Source organism: Balaenoptera physalus (genome assembly GCF_965194825.1).
Source record: "Balaenoptera physalus genome assembly, chromosome: 17".
Taxonomy (NCBI): domain Eukaryota; kingdom Metazoa; phylum Chordata; class Mammalia; order Artiodactyla; family Balaenopteridae; genus Balaenoptera; species Balaenoptera physalus.
Window position 1 is genome coordinate 10,685,531 of NC_138895.1, and position 12,891 is coordinate 10,698,421.

At 36.0% G+C, this 12,891-nt stretch overlaps 1 long non-coding RNA gene across 1 annotated transcript; it reads left to right on the forward strand.

Annotated features, from left to right (window-relative positions):
* Window positions 1-3,677: 3,677 nt before the first annotated feature.
* LOC309646940 lies at window positions 3,678-12,466 on the forward strand. The gene is made up of 2 exons (XR_014255679.1): window positions 3,678-5,321; window positions 5,526-12,466. It is a non-coding gene; the product is annotated as an uncharacterized lncRNA (long non-coding RNA).
* The last annotated feature ends 425 nt before the right edge of the window (window positions 12,467-12,891 follow it).

Genomic DNA, 12,891 nt, shown 5'->3' on the forward strand with positions numbered 1-12,891 from the left:
AAAGGAAATTAAGCCCCACTCTGCTGAGGAAGAGGCCCTGTCACGTGGGTGCTCTGTGAGAGGCGCTGACTATATCCACCAGTGGGCACGGCGAGTGCAAGCAGACCACACTTCAGATCCATTTTATGCCCGGTCAGGAAGTACTTAAAGAGGCCCAGCCATAACTGCCTAAACAGATCACTTGCCTAGCTCTAGACTTCTCGGACTTAGATTCTTCCTGAGCCCCAGACACTTCACACTTTGGGCTCTTAGGTCCTGATTTCTGCTATAATACGCTGTCTGATCTTCATTTTTCCTTTGACCTGTAACACTTCCTGCTGCTCCATCACAAGGAGTGTGTGGTAGAGTCAAGAACAGTGCCAGAGGAAAGAACAGCAGGGGTGTAGACCTCACACCTGGTTGCCAGATTAGCCACTAACCAGCATATTTGACCTTCAACAGATTTCAACCTTTCCAGAATATAAGGGTTTTCATCACAGGGCTATTTGTCACTGTGAGAAATTAGAATCATTCAAAATGCCCAATAATATGTGCCCAATAATTTATTTAGATAAATTTTTTTAAATCTTAAAAATATAATGCTGCATTAAAAGTCATATTTTTAGAAGATTTAATAATACAGAAAATGTGCATGACATAGTCTTACATAAATAGAAAATATATTTTCCTTTAAACTATGAAAAAAATAGATATATATTATAGACAAAAAACTTTGAAAAGTTATTTAACAAAATATTAATGCTTCTATCTATGAAAAGTGACTATGGGTAATTTTTATTTTCCTCTTTGTAATTTTTCTGTATTTTTAATATTTTTTCTAATAAAAAATAGGTTAACTTTATAATCACCAGAAAAGTCATTAAAATAATCTATGGTTTTCCCATCCCAAAGAACAATTTCAAATACAGTGTAGATCTGATTAGGGTATATTCAGCAGCAAGTCCCAGAAAACTCAATTAGAAGTGCCTTAGACTTCCACGCCCACTCAGGATAAAGACAGTTGCAGGATAACGTTGCTTCCATTCTAACAATGAGAATATCCCAGATAAGCTATACAACCATGACTTTGGTTTTTTGTTTGTTTGTGTGTTTTTAATCAGACCTCAGGATGCAAAGAAATGTAAATAACTGATATCTAGAAAGTGGCAAGCTCTTCCTAGGAGAAAAGAGATCCAGAACCACTTTAATACTTCAAAGAGCAGTGAGAGGAGAAGGACAGGGGTAAAGAAAATCACTACAATTTTTAGAAATTTTTAAGGCCAGTATGAACAGGCATGACAGTTTAGAATTCAATGGGCAGTAGCCACATACAGAGTCTGCACCCACCCACCGACTCTTTCACTTAGGCGCTCCTTGAACACTCACATAGAAGGCTGAGTGGAGTCAAGGGCCTGATGAACATTGAGGGCAAGGTAGACTATCCCGTCCCCCAGAGAGTATGAATTGGTGGCTGCCTAAGGCTTGGGGAGGGCAGGAGAGCTGCGAGAGACCACCTTCTGATGACCAAGCAGGCAGGGCCAGCCAAACCTGGGGGCAGGGCCAAAGAACTGAGAAACACCCCTCATGGGTACTCCAGGTCTTCACCAAAACTACCGCTTCAGCCCTCCAAAACAGGGTACATGGAAGCAGGGTAGAAAAATGTGTCTTAAGGCACAGAAGGCTGGGATCAACACTGGAGAGAAGAGAATACACCACAACCCAACCAACTGGCAGCATGCTGTGAACATGATGAGATGTCCCATGGCTTGAAAGCTGGCGGTGGGCTACAAAGCACAAGAGGTACCTAGAATCTCCTGGGTGCTTAGATCTCCACCTGTAATGAAGGGAATGTCTTGATGCTGATCTCAAATCATTTGAGGTCAGTGGTCAATTGACTCAAACTAAAACGACAACCGTCTCAGTTCATCTATAAATTAGATTGACTCAGCCCCCCGATTCTACTGATCTAAGAGAAAAATAAGCCTGCTTTCTTCTGAACTTTACTATTATTTACTTCAGTCCCTACTATCCTTTTAGACACAATTCCTTGCATACAATTTTTAAAATTATGACACATATTAAGAAGCAAAGAAATGTGACCAGTCAGTAGAAGCAGAAATGGAATAAATACTGGAATTCTCAGACAAGGACTTTAAAATAATTATGAAAACTGTGTTAAATGAAAGTGGAAAAAGTGGGCAATAAGTAAACAGGGAGGAAATTTCATCAGCGTCCTGGAAATCATTTTTAGAAAGAGTCAACTGGAGATAGTAGAAATGAAAATTATGATATCAGAAATGAAGGATTCATTTGATGTGTTCTCCAGTAAATTAGACACACAATAGAATCAGTGAATTAAAGACAAGTAAATGGAAAAAATCCAAGCTGAAACAAAAACAGAAAAAATAGGACAGAGCATCTGAAATCTGTGGGACGATAGCAAACAATGTAATATATGAATAATTGGAGTCACAGAAAAAGAGAAGAAAGAAAATGGGCTAAAAAGAATATTTGAAAAGATAATGGCCAAGAATTTGCCAAAGTTGGTAAAATAGGTCCACCATAACCCACAACAAATACATCCACCTATAAACCCCAAGTACACTAACTACCAAGAAAATCACGCCCAGGCACATTGTAATGAAACTGCTGAAAGACAACCATTTTTTAAAAAGCAACATATAAAGAAAAGAAAATGTATTGATATTATCACGTATCCTAAGATGTCTGGAGATAGAGCAGTTCTAGAAATGACTAGCTCAGCATCTCACCCAAGACAAGAAAGATTCTTTCCATCTTTCCTTTTTGCCTTATTTAACAAATAGTCTGCTCACCCTTTGAGGATGCAAATAGTCCTGCATCCTCGAAGATGTTTACAAGAGCACCAGGAAGCACATCATTGCACGTATCCAAACACCAGAAGAGAGAAAGGGTCTTTTCCTTATTTCCCATCTTAAGAGTGATAAAACCTTCCTAGAAACTTCTTGGAAGATTGGCTCCTCCTGCTAAAATTGTACCACATGTTCATTCCTAAACTAATCACCAGCACAAAAGAAATAATTGATTGGCATAGATTAGTTAACATGCACTCTTAAAGCATCTCCTCAAGTATGTGGCCCTTAATACCTTTGCCAAATCCAGACTTCTTTTAGCAAAGAAGTAAAATATACACATTACTATATATCAAATATATAACCAATAAAGACCTAGTGTATAGCACAGAGAACTATACTCAGTATCTTGCATTAACCTATAATGGAAGACAATGAAAAAAAAGAATATATATATTATTGAATCACTTTGCTATACACCTGAAACTAACAACATAGTAACTCAAATATATTTCAATAAAAATTTTAAAAAAGTAAAGGTAGAGTATGTTGTTGGATAGAAAACCAGAAGTATTTGGCATTTCATTAAAATGAAAATTTACAGATGCAGTAGGAAAACTTTTCATACTTTAACAGAGAAAGGATGAACATAATCTTAAATCTTACAATTGTATTACTAATTATTTCACTACGTCTTTGAGTAGTTCATATCACTATCTGATTATTCTTATATTCTTACATTTTATTCTGTAATCTCTACTGGGTGTGGGAGATACTGAAAAGGCATTGTTTGTGTTCTCAGAGTTTGCTTTGTAGTTTGGGAAGACAGAGCGAAAACAAGTAAGTACCATCGGAAGACATGATCTGACTTCAGCTCCTTCACTTACTAACGAAATTACCTTGAACAAGGATCTGTGTCAGTGAAAGGAATTAATATGTATCATATTTATATAACTGTGGTGAATTTTAAATAGACAATCCATGAAGTGATTAGCAAAAGTGTTCAATAAATATTAGCTTTCATTACTATTGTTTTTTAATGTGTTTACAGAGTTTAGTAAGTGCGCACACACACACAAAAAAACAGTGGTTGAGAAAGTTAATGGTAAAATGGTAAAGCTTGATTCTATCTGGATACAAGAGCTGTTTACCTATCCTAGAAAGGATGGAGATAGTAATGAAAGGCATTTCTGGAAGAATGACCAGGATGGGAAAAGTTATAGAAGCATGAAAAATTAAGGGGTAGAGGTTCTAGAAAAGCAAATAAACCCAAGTGTAGGCTTTAAGAGTGGAGTTTAGGGCTGAGAGATGAAGATGTGAAAGAACGCCATTAAGTGTTAGACTCTATTCTCTAGGTGATAGGGAATCATTAAAGGTTTTAAAGGTTTTTTTGAAAAAAGGTTATAATAACAGATGCCATTTCCAAAGATCATGACAGTGACAGTGAGTTCAGATGGACAGCAGGAAAGAGAGAGACCAGTGAGATACAGTGTCTGTGCCAGAGAGACCCCATGACACAGAAGACTTGCAGTAATCCACCTGAGAAATCAGGAAGGCCTACACTAAAGTCATTAGAAAAGAATGGAAAACAGGGAGCGGGTAGGAGACGTATTTTGGAAAAGCTTAATTTTTAGGAGAAAGATCAGCTTGAACACTATAAAGTTTGAAATTTATGAGAAAAAAATGTAAAGTTTATGGAATGACTTTCATTTACAGACTGTAACATAAAAGTACTATTAAATAAAGTGTATATATTCTGCAAAATGTTTCGATTATTAGAATAAACATCTGAAAAATTAGTATTTGTAGCCAGTAGGTGCTATTAAGGTACTTAAAACCAGCCTGAATGTTTAAGCAAGATAAATATTTCTTTCTAGAGGAACAGAACAATTTACCTTATTAACTTAATTAAGAAGTCTTTTTTTTTTTTTTTTAAGACACGTGTCATGTTAAAGCTCAATCCGTTTCTGGTTAAACTGTTATAAATTATAAATTAGCATATTGTGAAGTAACAAGATTTAAAAATATCTAGTCAATCTCTATTGCTTAAATTTAAATTTCTCTCTTACTTATTCTTTTTTGGAGATAAAATAAAACTGCTTTAACCTTACATTTAGGTTGTGGTTCTAATGGAAAGCACACATAAGTGTCCTGGATTCACCGCTTAAATTATAAGTAAATTAACATTTCCTCTTGGAAAATTCTCTTTTCCCATTAATCCTAGTGTTTTGACAATACCCTGAATCCCTTTTTCAAGTCTTTCTCAATCATTTTAGTGCAGTCTTCAGTGTTATTCATTAATCCTCATTCTATATGAAGCAAAGCACTCCTAGGCTTTATGCCCATTTCACAGATAATTTATTTATTTGGGCAAAATTCTCTAACACATAAGGCCATTCAACAGTAATTTTTATACAAAACTTATTACATGTATTCTTGGCTGTCAATCGTAAAAATGGAAAACTTTTCTGCTTTCTATGCTTTTCTGCAACTCAGTTAAAAACACTTGAGGCAGAACATCCTTTTTTGGCCAACTCTATTCAGGTAGCACCCATGATTAGATCCAGCCCCCTTTTTTACCTTCATAAAAAACTGTCCAGTCTCTTGTCCCAACACAGAAAGGCCCTGTGCTCCCCTTGAAGGCCTTGTCACTTCCAGAGCAATAAAAAACAAAACAACAACAACAAAAAAAAAAAAACAAAAAAAACACTTGAGGCTATAACCTGAAATGCTGTACATTGTTGGTGATTTAGTTACATTTATCAAGTACTAAGCAATCCCATACTATATTTTTTTAATATTGTAATAGTCCAATCTCTTTATTAAAGTATTATATTCTAGGATCATTTTGGCTTTAAGAGTCTAAGGAGTATAAAAGACAGTGTGGACCAGTTAGAAAGATATTTAGACCAGTAGCAGGGCTTCAGTCTTGGCTCTGCCACTGCTGCACTTCTTTGGACAGTTCATGGAGAGCTTTCTTCATCCATGTGCACATCCCTAAACTGGAGAACACAGTCCCTGGATCTACTTTATTCAAAGGATGCTGTGTGAATGAATGCAACAATTTGTCTGCAGATAATGAATGAAAGAAAAATGATTCTTATTTTATAACCACGATGCAGAGGACCTCCTATACATCCTCTACTGGTTTTCATAATAAATAAAGAGTAATTTCTGAATCTCTATTTTTCACAATACCTTATAATTCTAATTCCTTTGATTAACTGCTTTCTGATTCTTGTAAAATGCTTGGATTAGCTGGTTTCTGATCTCTGCAAAATGCTCTAGGTAGCCACAGAATTTCTTTCAGCTGCTACAATTTCCTCTTTATTTTGTGTTCATATACAGCAAAGCTAATGCTATCCATTAGAGGTGAAGTAAGTAAATGTGTCTGCTAGATACTTGGATCTAAGGTACAAATAAACTACACCTTACTTCCCTCTGACAATTGCCATCATTTAGAATGCCTCCTCGACTCTCACTAGAAAGGCCACTATTCAAAAACAGCTATATAAAATATGAAAATAAATGATTTGAAGGTGGGCTTCTCTGCACTAAATTAAACACCATTATAACAACCAAATTAAAATAAGAGCAAACAACAAGATGAATATATATATTTATTTACATAGTTTCCAAATAGTGAATTAACTTTGGAACTTTGGTAAGAGCTCTTAGACATTTCAAGATTCTGATCTTTACATTCTAATCTGAAGTTCAAATTGGGCTTATACCCTTGGTACTTTAGAGCTACTGCCAGGGCTGTAATAGGAGCCTGGTGTCTGCATGCAAGAACTTACTTTAAAAGCTTGAGACTCTGGTTATTACCCAGGCTACAAACCCATACATATCTTTATTTGAAAGACATTAACAGTGTATTAATTTACAGTCTGCTTTTCTTTCATCTGTGAATACTGCATCTTCCATCATTCAGGCTGGACCCCAGGAGCCTGGCACATTATTTATACCAGAGTGTAAATGCCCATTTGGCCAAAGCAGAGCTGCCCTTGGAATCCACATCTCTGGCCCTAGTTGTGTTTATCCTTCGTATCTGGTTTCAGTTATCTTTTTGTTCCATTTTGGACGGTGATCTATTTGTTTCATTGGCTAAGCTCCCCATTATAGACTGTTGAACAGGCCAGGGTGAGGTGGCACAATGTGGCCAGGCTCAGCCTCATTCCTCGCCCCATGGCACTTAATTACTACACTTTGTTTGCCAACTATTTCTTGGCATCTAATTTAATTTGGGGACTTGCCTAAGCATTTAATTGAACATGGAGAACTCCTTTCAAATATTTATATCCACTTCCTCTTTCTCCTCCTGCCCCATCATCAATTCTGCACCACATTTTAGATCAGATCTACTTTCATTTTTTCTAAAATACCGGCCATTCCTCTTTTTCTATTAGGAATATTGCCTCACACCTTGAATCGTAATAAGATTCTGTTTTTTAAAATACAGTTTGCCCTCCTTTTCTTCTAAACCTCTTCTTGCCTCATTATAGCAGAAGGATTTTATACTTTCTCTGTTCACAAAGTTTTTATCTAACTTGTATCTCACCCCTCTGATAATTTTCTTGTATAAAAATAGGCCGCATGAAGGAAATTACAATGGAGTCCTTATACTTGAAGCCACATGAACTTCAAATTCTCGTCTCTGACCGCAACTCCACCCACTTAGTTCTTTTACTCTCTAAATCTCTCTAATATTTAGCATACTCTTGAATTTCATCAATATCTACAATTTCATGACTACTCTTACTTCTCTTCTCAGTTGATCTGTGTTCTCCAGGCTTTATGTCCTGCAGCCAGCCTCAGCCTCATATGTCATCATTTTACCTAGCTTTTTGTTGGTGCCTTCAAGCCCGTATGAGTCAGTCCTGTTACTGCCACCATTTAAATCTCAGTGCTGGAACAATCCAGTCATATCCCTTCTTCACTCTGATACAACTGTACACAGTGCTGTACAGGAAAGTACAAATCAATACCTCAATATATATATGGTTTCCAACCCCCTTTGGAATTGCTATGCTGTTCATCTGTATTTTTCTTCACCCTTCATCTTTTTACCTCTCTCATTGTTCCCACCTACCTTTTGCAGACATTGTTCAAACTCCCTAAACCACAGAACCAATACTTCCAATTATACTTTGAGCTGGAGATTTTCCCTACTAACCTCCAAATCCTTATGTTTGTAATTCATAAATAATGGTTTTATTCACAACACCTGTAGCATTTTAAAAAGTGTGGTACCAGTGCAAACTTTAGCAAACCAAATAAATATAACAGACAATCTAGAAATAAATTCAATAATATGTGATAAGAAAATATTCAAATTAGTGGGAAAATAGATTATTTAATAATAATATTAGAACAACTGGTTAGCCATTTTGGAAAATATAAAATGGGATCTCTACCTCATTTCTTACATCTAACAACAATAACAAGAATATAAATGGTAATAATTCTTTTTGCATCAATGAAATTATGAATTTTTTTCATGGAAAGCAATCCTTAAAATATCTATAAACTGGCTTTGTGGGAAGCCTTTCTAACCATGTCATAGAAACTAGAAACAATAAAAGAAAAAGTGGTCAAATGTTATTACATCAAAATTCCATTTTGCGCAACCCATTCAAAAAGTGGGCAGGAGACCTAAATAGACATTTCTCCAAAGAAGACATACAGATGGCCAACAGGCAAATGAAAAATGCCCATTATTGCAAATTATTAGAGAAATGCAAATCAAAACTACAATGAGGTATCACCTCACACCAGTCAGAATGGCCATCATTAAAAAGTCTACAAATAATAAATGCTGGAGATGGTGCAGAGAAAGGGGAACACTCCTACACTGTAAGTGGGAATGTAAATTTGTACAGTAACTATGGAAAATAGTATGGAGGTTCCTTAAAAACTAAAAGTACAGTTATCATACGACCTAGAAATCCCACTTGTGGGCATATATCTGGGAAAGACGAAAACTCTAATTTAAAAAGACACATGTACCCCAGTGTGCATTGCAGCACTATTTACAATAGCCAGGTCATGGAGGCAACCTAAATGTCCATCGACAGACGAATGGATAAAGAAGATTTGGTACATATATACAATAGAATCTTACTCAGCTATGAAAAGGAATGAAATTGGGTCATTTGTAGAGATGTGGATAGACCTAGAGACTGTCATACAGAGTGAAGTAAGTCAGAAGGAGAAAAACAAATATCATATATCAACGCATATATGTGGAATCTAGAAAAATGGTACAGATGAACCAGTTTGCAAGGCAGAAATAGGGACACAGATGTAGAGAACAAACATATGGACACCAAGGGGGGAAGGGGGTGGTGGTGAGATGCATTGGGAGATTGGGATTGACATATATACACTAATATGTATAAAATAGATAACTAATAAGAACCTGCTGTATAGCACAGGGAACTCCACTTCGCTGTACAGTGGAAACTAACACAACATTGTAAAACAACTATACCCCAATAAAAAAATAAATTTAAAGGAAAAAGATAAACATATAGTTACAAGCAGAAAAAAAAATTTTTTTAAGTGAGAAAAAAAAAAGACATGGAAGCAACCAAAGTGTCTATCAACAGATGAATGGATAAAGAAGACATGGTATATATACCCAATGGAATATTATTCAACCATAAAAATGAATGAAATATTGCCATTTGTAGCAACATGGATGGACCCAGAGATTATCACACTAAGTGAAGTAAGTCAGACAGAGAAAGACAAATATTATACAATATCACTTACATGTGGAATCTAAAAAATAATACAAATGAACTTATTTACAAAACAGAAACAGATTCACAAACATAGAAAACAAAACTATGGTTACCAAAGGGAAAAGGGTGGGGGAGGGATAATTAGGTGTATGGGATTAATAGATACTTACCACTATATATAGCATAGGTAAACAACAAGTATTTACTCTATAGCACAGGGAACTATATTCAATATCTTGTAATAAGCTATAATGAAAAGACTCTGAAAAAGAATATATATATACGCATCCGAATCACTTTGCTGTACACCTGAAACTAACACAATACTATAAATAACTTAATACTTCAATAAAAAATTTTCATTTTGCAAAATAAGACAAAAAAACAAGCAAACAAAAAACCAAGATGACACAATGATATTATCGAAGCATTATCTATAATAATGAAAGATTAAAAACAGTTATATTTTATCAAAATGACTATAATTCAGGGCTTCCATGGTGGCGCAGTGGTTGAGAATCTGCCTGCTGATGCAGGGGACACGGGTTCGAGCCCTGGTCTGGGAAGATCCCATGTGCCGCAGAGCAACTGGGCCCGTGAGCCACAACTACTGAGCCTGCGCGTCTGGAGCCTGTGCTCCGCAACAAGAGAGGCCACGATAGTGAGAGGCCCACGCACCGCGATGAAGAGTGGCCCCCGCTTGCTGCAACTAGAGAAAGCCCTCGCACAGAGACGAAGACCCAACACAGCCAAAAATAAATAAATAAATAAATAAATAATAATCAAACAGTGGGTATAAATCACTCAGTACCTCATCCCCTTTAAAAAAAAAAAAGACTATAATTCATTTAATGTAATTAAATTACAGTATATACCTATTATAAAATGCTATACTAAAATTAAAACTGAAGTTGTAATACATAATGTAGTATACAATAACATGGAAAGATAGCCACAACACATTATTGTCAGTGAATTGAAGGAAAGGTACAGTGTGGTATTATGTTGGATTAGTGTTTGTATGTGTGCATGTATGTATGTGTGTATGGAGAGTGTATGCAATTTATGTGACTTTCTATAATTGACTTTCTATAATAGGAAGATTGTAAGAACCTAGATCGTTGAGTTAATATAATATCTCACCCTCTACTATTAACATATTTTATGTGACAGGCACTACTCTGGGCAATTAAAAATATGACTTTCCCCATTTTATAGACTGGAAATTGTCTTAGAGAGTGTGAGCAACTTTCCCTGAATAAGTTAGTAGGACAGTGATGATGTCAGTACCTTACTCTTAGCCTAGTGTCTGATCCACCACATGAGAGCTGATCCTAAAGAGAAGATAATTAGTTCAATCCAACCAGTTATTTTCTATCTCTACTAAGACAAAGAAGGGAAATAATCGAAATTAATGTAGTGTAGATATTATAAAGAATCTTTTTTTCCTTCTCTTTCTTTTCCTTTTTTTTACCATAAAGAAAATCTGATAGTGAAGTATGCGGATAGAGATCAAATAAAGTCCCTCCACTTATTTACTTGCAGTGTTGCCTAGAAGGTAGCACAGCTAGTGTGCTTCCCAAGGATGGCATCTGTTGCTTTAATATAGATGCATGAGATGGATGAGCGAAGCCTAAGATACTTGACTCAGGTACCATCTACCTCGGCTGTTTGCGAACAGCTATTGAAAAAGATCTTTTCTTCTCCAGCTTGTGATATAATCTCACCTCAGCCCCCTGACCCCAAAGATAAGCTTGATTCACACAAGGGATCTAGGTAGGGTTAGGAGGGAGGGGGATGCGGGGGAGATGGAGATACTTGCTGTTTGCTTCCAAAGTGGAGAGGAAAAGCGGGATCACTGATCAGTCTTTATCCAGATGACTCTTCACACTTAAGAAAGAGGTGGCTTACTGAAGAGTTTAAGTTACAGTCAGAAGCTTAATTAAAAGAGGTGGGAATTCATACAAAATCCAGAACTATTGAATTGAAGCCAAATAGTACAAGTGTCACAAGTAGAATACTCAAAATAAATCCGAAATGGCGAAGACGGTAAGAACTTAATATTTATTAAACACTCATTGTGTTTTAAGCAATGAGGTGCTTTATACACATTACCTGCCATTTGAATCCTCACAAAAGAGTTTACCTGAATGGAAAGCTGTGCAGGTAAGAAGCCAGCCTGAAACATCCAAAAACAAAAATATGCAAAACTACCTAACTCTCTTTCATTACTCATTTCTCAGGTGATTATATAGAAAATCTCTGGCAATAAGACTAGATGGCTTCACAGGTGAATTCTATCAAACATTTAGAGAAGACCTAACACCTATCCTTCTTAAACTCTTCCAAAATGTAGCAGAGGGAAGAACACTCCCAAACTCATTCTACGAGGCCACCATCACCCTGATACCAAAACCAGACAAAGATGTCACAAAAAAAGAAAACTACAGGCCAATATCACTGAGGAACATAGATGCAAAAATCCTCAACAAAATACTAGCAAACAGAATCCAACAGCACATTAAAAGGATCATACACCATGATCAAGTGGGGTTTATCCCAGGAATGCAAGGATTCTTCAATATACGCAAATCAATCAATGTGATACACCATATTAACAAATTGAAGGATAAAAACCATATGAGCATCTCAATAGATGCAGAAAAAGCTTTTGACAAAATTCAACATCCATTTATGATAAAAACCCTCGAGAAAGTAGGCATAGAGGGAACTTACCTCAACATAATAAAGGCCATATATGACAAACCCACAGCCAACATCGTTCTCAATGGTGAAAAACTGAAACCATTTCCACTAAGATCAGGAATAAGACAAGGTGGCCCACTCTCACCGCTATTATTCAACATAGTTTTGGATGTCTTAGCCACAGCAATCAGAGAAGAAAAAGAAATAAAATGAATCCAAATCAGAAAAGAAGACGTAAAACTGTCACTGTTTGCAGATGACATGATATTATACATACAGAATCCTAAAGATGCTACCTGAAAACTACCAGAGCTAATCAATGAATTTGGTAATGTAGCAGGATACAAAATTAATGCACAGAAATCTCTTGCATTCCTATACATTAATGATGAAAAATCTGAAAGAAAAATTAAGGAAACACTCCCAATTCCCATTGCAACAAAAAGAATAAAATACCTAGGAATAAACCTACCTAAGGAGACAAAAGACCTGTATGCAGAAAATTATAAGACACTGATGAGAGAAATGAAAGATGATACAAACAGATGGAGAGATATATCATGTTCTTGGATTGGAAGAATCAACATTGTGAAAATGACTATACTACCCAAAGCAATCTACAGATT